The following is an 18,513-nucleotide window of genomic DNA, read 5'->3' as shown; positions in this document are numbered from 1 at the left end:
CCTCCTGCCCTCATGGCTCCAAAAAAGGCGATTGGGAGAGATGTTCAGTATCCCACGACTAGCTGGTTAAGCTTCAAACACAAGGATTCCTTCCCCCAGCGGATCTAGTCCCCGTTCGGGCAAGATTAACTTCTTTCACTTGGGAAGCCCTGGCGGAAAATTCCCCCAACCCAACCAGGGGGGAACGAGTGTGCTTCGTCTCCTTTTTATTAAGAGGCGTCGGATTCCCAATCCACCCTTTCCTCTGAGGTCTCCTGGAGTACTATGGCCTCCAACTGCACAATCTTACGCCAGCCTCAATCCTGCACATCGCGTGTTTCGTGGCTCTTTGCGAGCTTTTCCTGGGCCGCAAGGCCCATTTTGAGTGATGGAGGAAGCTTTTCTGCCTCGTCCCTTGCACCCAAAAAGGATCTATATTCGAGGTGGCGGTGCCGAGATATGGTGCACAGCCGAGACCAGATACCTGTCCGGCACGCCGAAGAAGGCGTCCGAAGAGTGGCCCTCGGAGTGGTTTTATATTGAAGATGATGCTCTCCCCGACCCAGTCCGAATGGGCCTTCCCGAATTTTCCAGCGCTCCATTGAGGAAACGCTACAGCTGGCGCCCTTGGAGCCTCGAGGAGGAAGATAGCGCGGAAGTTCAACAATTAATGGACAAAATAAGGACACTTGCCCAGTTCGGATTATCAATAATCGAGGTAATGGCGACTTCCATAGTGCGAGGTGTCCAGCCGCTCCAATTCAGAGGGCTCCCTATGTGGCACTACAATGGGGAAGATGACGCCTCACGCTGCGGACGTAAGGGTCCGGACACCCCCGCCGCCCTGGCCACAATATTGGCCGATCTGTACAAAGGGGAGAAAGAGGAGTTCACTCGCCTTAAGCGGCGAGAGGGATTTTCCATGTACAATCCCCCTAACTGGGTGAGTTTTAATCCCACCACCTTACTCAATCTTCTCCCTGAGTCATGCTTAATTGACATTAACCCATCCATTTTTAATAGGAATGGCGAAAGGTTGTTGCGGGGATCCATAGCCCCGCTCCATAGGCGGAGGATCATAACCAGGACCTCGATCCCGGATTCGAAGAGGATCCGGACATATTTGTAGAGCTCAAGGAGGGAGTCTTCTACCAGGCGAGCTATGATGGCACAGAATTGGCCATCATGGCCGATTACCCTGGCCTCCTCCCTGCATCATATGTAAGTAGTCAGGAGACATGTCCTCCGAAAGAACTTCCTCATTATGCCTCACCCACCGCACTGTCTCGTGCTCCAAAGGGGAGGCGCTCGGTGCGCCAAGCTGCACCAGAGGAGTCTCATAAGAGAGCGGCGCCTGCGCCGGGCGGGTCTTCGAAGAGGAAGGAAAATGACAACACGGCCGAGCCTTCATCAAAGAGGTATGGCCTTAAATATGCCCCCTGGCAGTCACATCGAACTATGACATTGTTCGCAGTGTTTTATCAGGAAGAGTGTTCGCCGGACTATGTCCGGGGATCCTGCCGGTCGCGCCCCCACCAATTAGGTTCCAGACCCTGCCTCTAGGGCAGGGGCTGACACGGGAGTGATACTGGATTGTCCTCCTTCAGAGGATTCGGATGGTGTATCCGTCACAAACTCTGAAGTAGAGAGTGCCATGAATCATCGGCGCCGGAGGGCCGCTCTTCGCGACCCTGGCTTTACTAAAGAGGCGTTCAATGCCTTCAGCTCGGCTGATGCATACATCCGAGCTGCTCGGGATGGGCTTGCCAGAGCCACTGACCAGCATTTGAAAGATATGCAGGTAAGTACGCATTGTATAGATCTGGTAATCATATACCAGTAGGCCCCGAGACTTGAAGCAGTTGAAACAACTGATTTAAGGATCATTGTATAATCAGGCACTCATGGAGAAGAACAACATGCTGTCTCATGAGCTGGAAAAGTGTTGGACCTAGCTAACTGTTGTTACCGCCGAACTGGAGAAATCCAAGGAGGCACCGCCTGGTAATGTTTTCCCTCATCCAGAAAAATATAATCATATACCAGTAATGTTAATACTGTTGTATTTCCCATGGCAGGATCGTTAGATCAACTGAAAGAGGAACTGAAGGTCGCGTAGGCGGGTAAGCATCAGGCCGAAAAGCAATGGGCTGCTGGCGAACGTGTGTTGACACGGACCAGGGATGATAAGAACAAGCTGCAGGATTGCAACACCCAGCTGGGCGAAGAGCTAAAAGACATGCGAGCCCAGCTAGCGGACGTCGTAAAAGAGAACAAGAGCCTAAGGGCGGCATATTCAGTATGCTTTTGAACTTACATCTGTGTAGTGCGGTAAATAAATGAGTTAACATATTTATGTCTGCAGGTATGCTAACTGGCCGGCCCGAAGAGGAAATGTCTTGATCTCAAGGTGATCGGCTGCAAGAGTTGTCCCAAGTGCACGAACGAGCTCGGAGAGCGATGCGCAGTGTTGCCAAGGCTTTATGGTCATCCGCATCTCCTCCAGGAAGTATGGAGGAGCTTGTGAAGCTATTCAAGGGAGCTCGGCGCCGCTTTAGATTATGGAAGATATCGACTTGCCGGGAAGGCACGCGAGAGGCCTGAGCCATGGTGAAAATGTGGTACACCGGACTCGATCCGAATCATATGGCCCGGGTCGGACGTCGAGGGTCAGATGGACAAGAGATTCCGGTGAGTATGGTATATGACCAAGTAAAGATAGCCGCCAAGTTTTAACAATAGGATTGTAAGCTAGACAGCCTGTTAGATGGTATAGAGGAAGAAGTTTTTGAGTCCAAGTGACTATGTACTTCAATTGACAAATTTTTCCCTAGCCGAATTGTAAAACGATTGTCATGGCAGACCTTTTCGCTTCGACCTCCGGACCCGAAGGTGCGGAGTGTTTCCGAATATCGGACCGGCAATAAATACCGGGGCATGCGTGGAAACCAGGCGTATGGGTCATAGTTGCTTAAACAGACAAGTTGTATTCGGCTAGCTATGTTATATTACTTATTGATTGTAAGAAACATCTTCCAGAGAGAATAGTTCCGTTAAGGGTTCCTTTCCCTGGGTGAACATGCGTTCGTATGCATGCCCAGATTGTGATTCGAAAAATCGCAGTATACATAATATCTGGGGGTTCATAGTGCAACAAGGGGAAAACGTCTTTAGTCCGCCGACCAATTATTCCCTTAAGAATGCTAGCTTTCGGCTTCACCCAGTCTGAGGTACAAGTCCAGATGACTCGGCTGTAACAATCGCAGAGGTGCTCCCTTTATGCCCTAGCCGAACAAATGGGAACGTAGCGCATAAGCACAGGAGCCAGGAAACCCAGCTTGGCAAAAACTTAAGTCATAAAGGTGCATACAATGGCGAAGAAAAGGTATATATGAGAAAAGGACACATATGTGGTGAGCTTGATGCTTGGACATTGATAATAAGCTTCTATAAAAGAAGCCCCCAGGTATTATGGGCGTGTACATTTAAGGATGTGTACCTCATAAGTGTGCGGTCTAGCCGGAAAAGAGCTATAAAGCTAAAAAACTTAAAGAGAGAGAAAATGGAAAAAAGGAGAAAAAGAAAATGAACAATGAGTCCGGCTCTAGGCGTAGAAATCTTCGAAGTCTGGCGGCATTCCACGGGTTTGGCTCTAAGCGATTATCTGATGCATCACGCAGACGGTATGCTCCTCTAGTGAGAACTTCATCTATAATGAAGGGACCTTCCCACTTGGGCTTGAGTTTGTCCTTTTTCTTTTCTGGAAAGCATGAACGAGTTCACCAACATTATAAGTCTTGGCCCGCACTTCCCTGCTTTGGTATCTGCGAGCTTGCTGTTGATAGAACACGGAACGGGCTTTCGCAACATCGCCCTCCTCCAGGGCATCTAGACTGTCCTACGGATCCAGCTCGGCTTCTCTCTCTTCGTACATGCGCACTCGAGGTGAGTCATGAATGATGTCGTAGGGAAAAACAGCCTCCGCGCCGTACACCATGAAGAATGGTGTGTAACCGGTAGTGCAATTGGGCGTGGTCCGCAGCCCCCAGAGTACGGAGTCGAGCTCCTCGACCCAGTGTTTGTCTGATTCTTTTGAAGACCGTACTAGTCTGGGCTTAATGCCGCTCATGATAAGACCATTAGCTTGTTCGACTTAACCATTTGTTTGGGGGTGATAGACGGAGGCATAATCGAGTTTGATGCCTAGGTTAGCACACCAGGTTTTCACTTCGTCGGCTGTAAAGTTGGAGCCGTTATCGGTGATGATGTTGTGTGGGACACCGTAATGGTGTACGACACCGGATCTAAAGTCTATCACTGGTCCGGCTTCGGCCGTTTTAACTGGTTTGGCCTCTATCCACTTAGTGAATTTACCTACCATGACCAGCAGATATTTTTTCTTATGGCTTCCCCCTTTAAGGGGTTCGACCATATCAAGCCCCCAGACCGTGAAAGGCCAAGTAATGGGGATTGTTTGTAGGGCGGTAGGTGGCATATGGCTTTGATTGACGAAAAGCTGGCATCCCACACCACGTGGGACAAGGTCTTGTGCATCTGCTCGGGCCGTTGGCCAGAAGAAACCGGTACGGAAGGCTTTACTTACAAGAGCCCGAGCCGCGGCGTGCTGACCGCCGAGACCAGGATGGATTTTGGCCAGGAGCTGCCATCCTTCTTCTTCGGAGATACATCTTTGAAGTATTCCGGTAGCGCTCTTCTTGTAGAGCTCCCCTCCATGAACCTTGTAGGCTTTCGAACACCGAATGATGCATCGAGCCTCATTCTGATCCTCAGGGAGCTCTCGCCTATTAAGGTAGGCCAAGAAGGGTTCGGTCCATGGGGCAATTACTTCCATTATTCGATGGGCCGATGGTGTTATTTTGGTGGCTAAGCCCCCGATGATATCGGTATTGTGTTCAGAATCTGGGGGTATAATCGGATCCGGACTAGTGTTGCCGCTCTCATCCTTGTAAGTGCATCTAGTGCCCCTTAGTGATTTTGGTGTATTGAAGACTTATAGGTTAAGGGACTAATGCATATGTGAGTGTACACAGATCTATAAGTCTATGAGGAGTTTGATAATTATAGAGAAAGTCGACCCCTAAAAATGAAGTTCTTCGACTGAAGACTTTCTGAAGACTTTGAAAGTGAAGAAATTGGTGTGACCTTGAAGACTTGGTATTCTTTTGAGGAACATGAAGCGTGAAGACTTTTGTTTTCATAGTTTCATTTTCTCCTTCTTGAGTCATAGGAAACACCGTACTGTTAAAGGGGGTCGAGGAAATACTAAGGAAAAATTTCCATGTGATGCTCAACTCAAAATCCTACACCTACCAATCCCTTCGAGTGAAGCCATTGGAAATCTCATACAGTTCAGTCATATTCTTCAGTGACAGAGATGAAGTTCTTCTGGTCTCTGAGGAATTTGTTCTGACTGAGGAGTTAGGAATTCGCTAGTGTGGATTGCCTACACAGTGAGGAACATGATAGCCCTGAGGAATTTGAACCTCAAATTTCCGACCGTTGCTGTGCTATGCGCCAGCTGTCCCAAAATATCTACCCACCTAACGGTCATATCATTGAAGGGCATTTATGTCTTATCATGCGGGCTGCTCCCTAGGCTATAAATAGCCGCCCCCTACAACCACGAGCTGGTTGGCTGCTCCGAGAGAAACTGACACTTGTCATTTTAGAGCATCCCATCCTTCGAGGACTTTGAGCGAAAATTATCAAGTGAGGAAAAACCCCAAACCCAAACACCTACAAACCCAAAGTGATTGAGCATCACTAAAGAGATTGATCCTGTGTGGATCCGACGCTTGTTACCTTTGAAGACTGTGCTTCTTCCAGACGGTTAGGCGTCATGGTCTAGAGCATCCAAGAGGAAATTGTGGATCGCCGAGTGAACGAGTTTGTGAAGGTTCGGAAGTCACCTGAAGACTTACCACGAGTGATTGGACGAGGTCTGTGTGACCTTAGTTCAAGGAGAATATGGTGAGGACTGTGTGTCCGGGACTGGGTGTCCTCAGGTTTAAATACCTAGCCGCTCCAACCAGACGTACAACTGAGACAGCAGTTGGAACTGGTCTACCAAATCATTGTCTTCACCAAGCCAACTGGTTCTATTTCCTCAACTCTTTCATTTCCTCATTCCTGTGTTGTGCAATTGTTCATATCTATGTTTGAAGACTTTGACTGAAGACTTTCTCAATTTCCTCAGTCTGTTTGTTTTCATCTTGTGTTATCCTGTGTTTACGCTTTCTATACTATGTGCTTGTTTTCATTTAATCATGATGACTATGCTTGTGCACTGCTATGCATACTTGTGAGTACTTATTCCGCTGCAAGTAGTTCTTCACTAAGGAATTTCCTCACCCACAAATTCCTCAGTGAAGAATTTATAAAAATCACCTATTCACCCCCCCTCTAGTCGATATAACGCACTTTCAATTGGTATCAAAGCAAGGTACTCCCTTGTTCTGTGTGATTTTGGTTTAACTGCCTGGAGTTTTAGTTATGTCGACTGCAGGTATGATCAAGGTCTCTGCTGGGTGTCCTACCTTCGATGGGACGGACTACCCCTACTGGAAGAATAAGATGCGAATGCATCTTGCGGCAATTGATAACAATCTCTGGTATGTTGTGGAAAAAGGTGTTCCCTCTGTCTCACCCTCACCGAACGCTACCGATGTGAAGAGATTCAAGCAACTCAATTCTCAAGCGAAGAATATCATATGTGGCCATCTGAGCAAAGGACAGTATGGAAGAGTGAGTGCTTTGGAAACTGCTAAGCTTATCTGGGATAGGCTGTCCAAAGTAAATGAAGGAGTCTCAACACAGCGTGACTCTCGAGTTGATGTTCTTCGCAATCTGTTCAACCGCTTCAAAAGACTCGACAATGAGAATGTTCAACAAACCTTCGATCGCCTCACTGACATCTCAAATGAGCTCCAAGCACTTGGTGCCACTGACATCACCGACCACGAGGTGGTGAAGAAACTGCTGAGATCGCTTGATTCCTCATTAGATACTCTGGCCTTGATGATACAAGAGCGTGCTGATTACAAGTCACTTGATCCCGCTGATATCCTCGAAAGGCTAAACACTCAGGAGTTCCAGCTTGCTGAAAAGAGAGATCTCTATGGTTCGAGCTATGGCAGATCACGTGCACTGAAGGCCAAGGCAGTTTCTGAATCTGAAGATGAAGACTCTGAAAGCAGTCTTGGTGATCCTGAAGAACTGAGCCATGATCTAGCACTGCTAGTGAAGAAATTCCAGAAGCTCTCAAGACGTGGTCGCTTTGGAAGACCCTCAAGGAGCAATGATTCCTCATCCAGTGACTACAAGAAGAGGCTTTGTCGCAGATGCAAGAAACCAGAACACTACATTCAAGACTGTCCTCAGTGGGAAAAGGAATCAAAGAAGAAGAAATACAAGGATTACAGTTCTGATGATACGGAGAAAAAGAAGAAATCCTCAAAATCTTCATCATCAAAATCCTCAAAGTCTTCATCTCACAAGAAGAGTAGCTCCAAGAAGGATCGGGCATTCATTGGCAAGGAAATGGACTCTGAGGCTGAATCTGAAGAAAATGAGGAAGAGGAGGCATCTGAGGATTCCGAATCTGGTGTGGCAAGCCTAGCCCTCGCTACTGCATTCGTCAGCAACTCTATCTTCAACTCTGAAGAAAATGACCTCACCAACAAGGCTGATGAAGGCAATGATGACTACGCTCCCACCTATTGATTCATGGCAAGGGTGCCAATGTACTCAAATATGCCTCATCTGAATCAAGTGAAAATGAATCTAATGAAAACCTTAAGCCTAGCTATTCTAAACTTGCTAAGATTGCTGTGAAACAACAAAGGGCCCTTGAAAAGGTTCAAAACATGCTAGACAAGAGTGATGATATGTTGGGTGAAGAAATGGATCGCACTAAAACCTTGACTGAAAATCTTCAGAGACTTCAGACTAGGTATGACAACCTTCAAGTTCATCATAACACTCTCTTATCTGATCATGAGAAGCTTTCTTATGAATTTCTTCGAAGAAAGCAAGATCTTGAGAAGCTAAGAGTGAGTTATGAAGATCTTCAGAAGGAGCGCGATTCATTACTTGCTCAACAAATCAGCGCTGCTCAGGAATAATTGTTCCTCCATGTTTGAAATGCATTAAACGTGAATCTGCTAATTCTTCACCTGAATGTTCAAATGCTTCTAATGCTACAAATTCTTCAACTGTCTCTGCTATCACTAATTCCTCATCTGAGGACATTGCTAGTATCACTGACGATGCAGGGCTGAAGGAATTGTACATGACAGGCATGTACAAAAGCCTCAAAGGGCATCAGATTCTTTGTGATGTGCTTAAAAAGCAGATCCTCAACAGGAACCCTAGGAAAGAGGGTATTGCCTTTGAGAGGAAACTCAATGCTGTTGGTACATATTGGAAGCCTGAGCAGTACCCCAAAACCTCATGGGTTGCTGCAAAGGGACCTCCAGTTGATCCATCTAATTTATCTGGCTTTACATGTGAATCTTCTCATTCTTCTGATGAGTCATTTGACTCCAACTATAAACTGTTTAAAAAATAGAATGGTGAAGAATTTGCTAGATATGTTGGCAGTAACCGCAGGAATGGTTCTCCTATGAAGAAAATCTGGGTTCCCAAAAGGTGCCTTGAAAGTCTTCAGGTGAATGTCCTCATGACACCACCTATGAAGAATAGGAACCCCAGATCAAATTCTTCATATGGATCCAAGTCCTCATACGGACCAAATTCCTCACATGGATCAAATTCCTCAAAAGGATCAAAGTCCTCATGTGAACATCATTGTGCTAACAACTCTGTTTCGCAGGGAAGAGCCAAGGGCTATGAATATCAGCATTATTCTTCTAATCATTATGTTCATAAGTCCTCGAAGCATTTCTCTGCTTATTCATATGCTTACCCTAACTCCTATTATGTGAAACGAAATGGATTGGCTTCTATGCCACATTTCTCTTATGGAGCTTGCAGAGTGATGAACTCTTTGCCACCCCTTCAAATGTGGGTGGTGAAGAAAAAGAACTAATCTCTTATGCAGGGTCAGGTCTCCAGACGTACTTTAACGTCTGAAGAATTTGCTGGGGACCTGAAAAAGTGCCTGAAAGGACGCAGGCTAATCTTGAAGAAATGAACTTTCATTTCTCACGTCCTCATACTGCTTTATCTGTTCTATTGCTTGATGAGTACAAGACGCCTCGTCACTTCTGGATTGAGGCAATTTATACTGCGTGCCACATCATCAACAGGGTATATCTTCACAGATTCTTCAATAAGACTGCCTATGAACTCCTCACTGACAAGAAACCCAATGTGAGTTATTTCAAAGTCTTCGGTGCTAAATGTTGGATTAGGGATCCTCATCACAATGCTAAATTTGCACCAAAAGCACATGAAGGTTTTATGCTTGGTTACGGAAAGGACTCGCACACCTACAGAGTCTTCAACACCGTTCTTCACAAGGTTGTTGAAACTGTAGATGTGTGGTTCGATGAAACTAATGGCTCGCAAAGAGAGCACCTACCCTTTGTGATAGATGAACAAGCACCTGAGGAAACTATCAAGTTCAAGGCTACTGAGGATGTCATTCCTACCGAAGAATCTGCTGAAAAATTCATTCCAGAACGTGAAGAACGTCGAGCTAATGCACCTGAAGAAATTGCTGAAGAAAATGGTGCTGAAGAAAATGCTGATCAAATTCCTCGATGACAACCTACTCATCCTCGCGTTGCAAAAGAAGTGCAAGTTGAGAAGATCATCGATGACATTGAAGCACCAGGTCCTCTCACACGCTGAAAAGCTTCACATTTATCTAACTTTTATGGGCACTATGCTTTTGTCTCTATCTCAGAGCCCACTAAGGTAGATGAAGCATTTCTGGAGCCTGAGTGGATTCAGGCCATGCAAGAAGAATTACATTAGTTCAAGCTCAACAACGTTTGGGAACTGGTCAATCGTCCAAATCCTCGCAAACACAATATCATTGGCACAAAGTGGATCTACCGCAACAAGCAAGATGAAAATGGCCTTGTGGTGAGGAATAAGGCACGACTTGTAGCTCAAGGCAACACACAGGTTGAAGGAATTGATTTCGATGAAACTTTTGCACCTGTTGCTAGACTTGAAGCTATTCGGATATTACTTGCTTATGCTAACCATCATGGTATCACCTTATATCAAATGGATGTGAAAAGTGCATTCCTCAATGGTAAGCTTGAGGAAGAAGTATATGTTGCTCAACCCCCAGGTTTTGAAGATCCAAAGCATCCTGACAAAGTCTTCAGACTAAATAAGGCCCTCTATGGCCTCAAGCAGGCCCCTCGGGCGTGGTATGATACTTTGAAGGAATTCCTCATGAAGAACGGCTTCAAACCCGGTTCACTCGACCCTACTCTTTTCACTAAATCATATGATGATGAATTGTCTGTATGCCAAATATATGTTGATGACATCATCTTTGGCTGTATTGACCAACGTTATAGTGATGAATTTGCCTATATGGTGAGTGAAGAATATCAAATGTCTATGATGGGAGAGTTGAAATTCTTCTTAGGTCTTCAAATTCGTCAACAGCGCAATGGCATATTCATATCTCAGGAGAAATACCTCAAGGATGTACTTAGGAAATTCGGCATGCAAGATTGCAAAGGCGTCAAAATTCCTATGCCCACTAATGGCCATCTGTGCACTGGTGAAAATGGTATTGACTTCGATCAAAAGGTATACCGCTCCATGATTGGTTCTTTATTGTACTTATGTGCATCTAGGCCAGATATTATGCTTAGTGTTTGCATGTGTGCCCGATTTCAAGCTACACCGAAGGAATCACACCATAAGGCTGTGAAGCATATTCTTCGATATCTAGCTCACACACCAACACTAGGATTATGGTACCCCAAGGGCTCGACTTTTGATCTCGTTGGATATTCTGACTCTGACTATGCTGGTGATCGTGTGGATCGCAATTCAACATCTGGTACATGTCATTTCCTCGGACGATCTTTGGTCTGTTGGTCCTCGAAGAAACAGAACTGCGTATCACTATCTACTGCTGAAGCTATGTACATTGCTGCTGGTTCTTGTTGTGCTCAATTGCTGTGGATGAAGCAAGCCCTCAAGGACTATGACATCAACGTGAAGAATGTGCCTCTCTTCTATGACAATGAGAGTGCCATCAAGATTGCTCACAACCCAGTTCAGCACTCGAAGACAAAGCACATTCAGATTCGTCATCATTTTCTTCGCGGTCATGTGTTGAAGGGCGACATTTCTATTGAGCATGTGAAGACTGAAGAACAGTTAGCCGATATCTTCACAAAGCCCTTGGATGAGAAGAGATTTAGCAAGTTGCGGTGTGAGCTAAATATCCTAGAATCTTCGAATGTTCTTTGAAAAGGACACTCATCCTAACACTTATGCAAAATTGATGACTTAGATGTGCAACACATGAAGAAATGTTTTTCTTCAATCAATGAAGAATAACACTCTAAGTGTGAAGAAATTAATGAAGAATTTGATTCTCAGAACCCTATGACAATTGTACACGGTGTCTGAAATCATCATTCTTATACGGTGGGTCACGCCACCACAAAAGTTGAAAATCTTCAATTTGAGTTTTTCCTCAGTTTTTGAAATTCCTCAGTTGTTCATATTCTTCAACTTTGCAAAATCTTCACTGTTTCCGTCGTTTCTCTTCATTGGCTATATAGATATATATGAGTTTATGTCCTCTACAGCATTCACTTATGGCTAATTCTTCAAGTTGCTATTTCTGCTAAGTGAATGTGATCGGACCCTTCCCCCCTCTATGCTATACTCAACCCAATGTATTCACAAATTCTTCATGTGCGTTCTATTTGGAACTCGTTCAAAATCTTCACTGTGTCCTTGTCAGCTGAAAAATTTGCGAACGGAACTTTTAACTTATCTTATCCAAATTTTCGGCTTTGCCGCTCAAACCGTTCCGCTTCCCACGATATACTTATCTATTCACCCACGATCTAACACGATCTCCACCTCTCAGTACGTGGGTGACACATGTCATGCGAATGAGAAGGGTCAGGGGCACGTTCGTCCAATTTCTTCGGGCGAACCGTTTTTCACCGTGGCTATAAATACCCCCTCTCCCCTTCCTCACTTCTTTTACTCCGCTCGACCTCTCTCCAGCTCGAGCTTCTCAAACCCTAGTGCCGCCGCTACATCATCATCACCGGTGAGGAAGAGCTTCACTGCCTCGACCTCGTCGCCGCCGTACTCTCGCCGGCCGCGGAAATCTCCACTCCCCCACCGCCGTAGCCGTCTTCCTCCGCCAAGTTAGGGCGTGGAAGATCTGCACAGATGAGCTTCAGTTCTCCACATCCCAGTTCTTCGTTTAGGGTAATTAAAAGTTACTTTTACTGCCCACTTTGATTCAAATATTTACTACAAAATCTTCAAAGGTGTTTTTTTCTTCAAATTCTCACACACTAAACACCTCACATGTCATCTGCTCTTGATTCATTTCTCTAAGCATGACTTTTCTTCAAGATTCCTCAATTGTGTGGATCTTCGATCTATGCAACTCTGGAACCTAAGACAAAGAACGCTTAGTGAAATTCTTCAAGACTCATCTGGTCAAATTCCTCAAACTTGTTCTTATTGAAAAACCTTCTGAGAACGCATATGACCTCTCCAAATTCCTCGCAACTATACTTTGTTCACAGGTACTCATGTCCGCTGCTGAATCACTAGGTTCTCATCAACTTAACTCATTTGCAGCGTTCCTTGAAGAAAAGTTGCATACTTCTTCAAATAGTTCAATTGTTCAAATTCCTCAACTAAAGAAAATGGCTAATGAAAAGAGGCCACAGAAGGGAGGAAAGAAGCCTGAGGTCAATACTGCCTTTGAAATCCCTGAGGACATTTATGCGGGGTACTGCACACCCCCTGAGGAAGATAAAAATCAGCGCAAGGTGCGCATTCAGAGGATAGAAAGGAGATGGGCAAAAGAGTGGAGGGAGTACAGGTATGTGACTACAAAATACATGAAGAAATTTGCTGTTACTCCTCCATGCTCAAGACCTCCATTGGCACCTGGCCAAGAGGCAGATCCCACTAGCATCAAGCGCGGTGAGGATTTTCCTGAAGAATGAGCCAAGCGCCAAGCCAAGTTGGCCAAACAGGCAAAAGATGCAGTGAAGAAATTCAACAAAGATTCCACTGCTGCTGCTGAGGCCTCTGTACGGCCGAAGAATCCATGGGAAAGAAGCCTACGCACAAGCCAAGTGCCTCTTCGTCAATGCCCTCACGGCCAATTTCCTCAACTCAGTCCTCACGGCCAATTCCTCAAGCCGCTCCTGCTCCTCCAAAGTCCTCAGCTACTCCGACAAAATCCTCAGCACCTGTGCATCTTGCCACGTGCCAAAGGACTACAGGCATCTCTATTGCCTCAGGAGCTTCAGCTGGTTCCTCAGCTGCACCAAAGTATTCAACAGGACCCTCTCTGCTGAAGACAAAGATAACTGCTGGACGAGGCTCTCGCCCAAGTCCTCAGAAGAAGCAGGTCGCCTTCCAAGTACCGTCTGATGAAGACGAAGCTGATGATGAAGAACTTGCTGAAATCATCAGAGACAGGCAAGTCAGGGCCGCTAGAGCCAAGGGCACAGAAGTGCCACTGCTTTTGGATCCAAAGCTGATCCTCGACTATATTGATCTCTGGCACAAGGACCCAAACACTCCTATGCCTGATTTCAAGTTGACACCTGGCCAAAGTCACATGCTGACCCATTTCATCAGCGAAGAAAAATGGAAATATGAGAAGGCCAGGCAACTCAAGAAAGCACAATATAGGAAGGAGAAGTTCCTGAAGAACAACGTTGTCTCTATGACAACTGATGAACTTGTAAAGCTCCAGTCTAAAATCAAAGTCCTCAGCGATGATTTCAACGCTTACTATGCTGATTGGAAAGGAGCCAAGGTCAGGTTCGTCAATCTGACGAAGACACTCACTTCAAGTGCCGCTGCCCCTGTGCATATTGAAGTTACTCAGGCCGAAGCATCTGCTCATCAAACTGAAGAACATGACAATCAGGCTGCTGAAGATAATGTGAGTTCCAGGGCACCCACTAGCGGTGCGCCTGAAGAAAATGAAGAGGTCAGGGCAACTGCATCAGTTGTGCTTGAAGAAACTGAACCAAATTCCTCTGCTCCTCCTACACCTACCCCAACTCCGATCCTTCCATCTGCATCAATGTGAAGAAGACCAAGGCTGCAGAGCATGCAGCAATGAAGAAAAGGAAAGCATCAGCTTCTTCAGATTCTTCTACTCCAAAGAAAATGAAGCCTATGACCAGCTCTTTTGCAAACCCGATTGATGTTGTTCCAATCTCAACCATGCCATCAAAGGACCTTGTTCTTTTTGGTGAAGAATATGTGATCCCTAGCGGATCTGATGAAGAAACTCCTTCTACTGCTACGTCAGAGCAGATGGATGAAGAAATTGAAGTGGATGAAATCCCTTGAACCCCAGTTGTTTCCTCGCCTGTGCCTTAGTTTACTGCTGAAGAGGCCGGCATTGAAGAAATTGAAGATGAAGATGTGGACATTGGCTGTACCACACCTATGATGAATGATGACTTTTGGGAAAGTCAGCATCCCAATTCTCCACTCTTCACTCCACTGCAGCAAATTCCTCAGTCCCCAGTCACTACAGTTCAAATGGGATTTGATGAAGCTCATGAAGACATTCCAGCCGCTAGTGCTGAAGAAACTGAAAATGAAGAATTCAAGAACCAGGCTGCCACTGAAGAGGAACCAGAAATTCCTTAGCCTGAAGAATCTGAGATTGTGATTCCTGAGGTTGTGATGCAACTCACTGACACTCCTCTGCCCAAACCAAAGGATCCTTTCTCCAGGAAGCAAAAATTCAAGACTGATGCCTTCTTTGGCGAGCATGTATTCTTCACTGATTACAACCCTTATGACTCTGCTCGATAAGGAAGAGGCGTTTCTGGACTGCCAGCAAGGCAAATTTCTATTCCTCAGTGCTGTTCGACAAAGACAAAGTCTTCGATCATGAGCACATTCCTCACGTGGACATGGAATCTCTGCCGTGCTTCGTGCCAGTCCTCAGTGTTCTTCACGATGCTGGACTGTTAAATTTCTGCACTGACATCTGTGATTGGAATGAAGAACTTATTCTTCAATTCTATGCAACGCTGCACATCACCGGAAATTTTGAAGATGTGAATTCATGGGTGCTGGACTGGATGTCTGAAAACACTCACTACAAGGCACCAGCTATTGAATTTCTTCGTGCCTTACCTCTCAGTCCGCCCCTTGAAGGTGCTTGTTGCGTCTACAATGAACCTGAGCTAACCGATCACTACATGCAAGTACTGATGAAGCCTTTGAAGCCAGGTCAGACCTCAAGAACAAAATTCCTTGTGAAGGAATTGTTGTATGTGCCTCGGACTGTCTATCGCATTCTGACGAAGACATTGAGTCCAATCAAGGGCCATGACTCAAATGAAGAAGAAGTCGTTGGCATCATGAAGAATCTGCTTTTCAATATCATTCATGGCATTCCCATCAACTTCCATGATTTCTTCATGAGGACTCTGGCTAATGTCGCCATGTCACCATTTGATTTGAAGCCTTATGCACCTTGGATTATGAGATTCATCAGGACAAGGTCTTCACTCAACTATAAAGCTGATACACTGAACCATTGCAGCTACTTGCCCCCAATTGAAGTCCTCAAACAGACATTTACCTCAGCTGATGAAAAGGGCAAGGCTACTGCTGTAACTGATGAAGGCAGTCGTCCATTGGATGGACAATTTCGCAAGGCTGCATCCTACTCCACCAATGATGACTCTGCCACCCATGACTCTGCCGCCAACGCACCCAAGCAAAATCCTCAAGGCACATCACCCAGGGTGATGACTGACCGTGAGCTTCTCCTCAGTCTTCACCAGAAGGTTGATCGCAATCATAAATGGGTCAAGCATCAGTTTGGTTCAATTCTTCACAACATGACTGCCAACCACAATGCAGTGAAGAAAAACCACTACTACCTTCATGAAATCCTCAACCGCACCTGGGCTGTTCTGTCTCAAGTCTATAGTGAAGAAGATCTGAAGACAATGGGTCTCAAGGACGATCTTGACTGGGCTGCACCTCCTCCGAAGAAGTACAAGAAGGTCAAGGTTCCTTCCTTGGTGGCGAGCTCCTATTCTTCATCACGTGACACTGATGAAAATGAAGATTTGGACGACACTGCGGCAGGCCCTACTCCAACAACTGACCCCAACAACGCTGACGCTCCTTCATCACCTTGATATTCTTCAGGGGCGTTAGTCCTCATTTTCGACCCTTTTGGTCATTTGATGACAAAGGGGGAGAAATTTGAGTTAGTCTTCAAGCGGGTCTATCTTATGGGCGTTTTTTTCTAAAGTTACAACTCTCGTTCTTCTGATGACTTTGTTGGATTGAGTTCTAAACTTAAACTCTATGGTGGCCTGATACTTTTGTTGTTTCTTCTGCATGCTTATTCCTCATCAATGTTATTGCACGCATGCTGAATTACATCAGTCACCATATTTCATCATGCATTTCAAACTCTTCATATATTATGTCAAATGCGTGTATGAATTATAAGATATAGGGGGGGATCTCCATGATTCAACTCTTCAAGTGTGCATTGCTTCAAAAGCAAATTCCTCACTATGCACATCTTCAGGGGGAGTTCTTCTATATCTTGCAATAAAATTCCTCAATATCAGTATTTATACTTCATATGTTTATCCCCGTTGAAAACTTAACCTATATTGTCATCAATCACCAAAAATGGGGAGATTGTAAGTGCATCTAGTGCCCCTTAGTGATTTTGGTGTATTGAAGACTTATAGGTTAAGGGACTAATGCGTATGTGAGTGTACACAGATCTATAAGTCTATGAGGAGTTTGATAATTACAGAGAAAGTCGACCCCTAAAAATGAAGTTCTTCGACTAAGGACTTTGGATTTCTGAAGACTTTGAAAGTGAAGAAATTGGTGTGACCTTGAAGACTTGGTATTCTTTTGAGGAACATGAAGCGTGAAGACTTTTGTTTTCGTAGTTTCATTTTCTCCTTCTTGAGTCATAGGAATCACCGTACTATTAAAGGGGGTCGAGGAAATACTAAGGAAAAATTTCCATGTGATGCTCAACTCAAAATCCTACACCTACCAATCCCTTCGAGTGAAGCCATTGGAAATCTCATACAGTTCAGTCATATTCTTCAGTGACAGAGACAAAGTTCTTCTGGTCTCTGAGGAATTTGTTCTGACTGGGGAGTTAGGAATTCGCTAGTGCGGATTGCCTACATTGTGAGGAACATGATAGCCTTGAGGAATTTGAACCTCAAATTTCCGACCGTTGCTGTGCTATGCGCCAGCTGTCCGAAAATATCTTCCCACCTAACGGTCATATCATTGAAGGGCATTTATGTCTTATCATGCGGGCTGCTCCCTAGGCTATAAATAGCCGCCCCCTACAACCACGAGCTGGTTGGCTGCTCCGAGAGAAACTGACACTTGTCATTTGAGAGCATCCCATCCTCCGAGGACTTTGAGCGAAAATCATCAAGTGAGGAAAAACCCCAAACCCAAACACCTACAAACCCAAAGTGATTGAGCATCACTGAAGAGATTGATCCTGCATGGATCCGACGCTTGTTACCTTTGAAGACTGTGCTTCTTCCAGACGGTTAGGCGTCATGGTCTAGAGCATCCTAGAGGAAATTGTGGATCGCCGAGTGACCGAGTTTGTGAAGGTTCGGAAGTCACCTGAAGACTTACCACGAGTGATTGGACGAGGTCTGTGTGACCTTAGTTCAAGGAGAATACGGTGAGGACTGTGTGTCCGGGACTGGGTGTCCTCAGGTTTAAATACCTAGCCACTCCAACCAGACGTACAACTGAGACAGCAGTTGGAACTGGTCAACCAAATCATTGTCTTCACCAAGCCAACTGGTTCTATTTCCTCAACTCTTTCATTTCCACATTCCTGTGTTGTGCAATTGTTCATATCTGTATTTGAAGACTTTGACTGAAGACTTTCTCAATTTCCTCAGTTCAATTTCCTTAGACTGTTTGTCTTCATCCTGTGTTATCCTGTGTTTACGCTTTCTGTACTCTGTGCTTGTTTTCATTTCATGATGATGACTATGCTTGTGCTCTCCTATGCATACTTGTGACTACTTATTCCGCTGCAAGTAGTTCTTTGCTAAGGAATTTCCTCACCCACAAATTCCTCAGTGAAGAATTTATAAAAATCGCCTATTCACCCCCCTCTAGTAGATATAATGCACTTTCAATCCTGCCATACCACGGATGGCTTGAAGAGCCTTTCCAAAGAGATGTTAGGCGGGACGGGGTCACGCTTGGCGCCCATGCGAGCGAGGACATCCGCCGCTTGATTACTTTCTCGAGCCACATGATGAAACTCAAGACCCTCGAACCGAGCTGATA

This window comes from Triticum aestivum, chromosome 5D (assembly GCF_018294505.1).
Source record: "Triticum aestivum cultivar Chinese Spring chromosome 5D, IWGSC CS RefSeq v2.1, whole genome shotgun sequence".
Lineage (NCBI taxonomy): Eukaryota > Viridiplantae > Streptophyta > Magnoliopsida > Poales > Poaceae > Triticum > Triticum aestivum.
Note: the sequence above shows the minus strand (reverse complement) of the source record.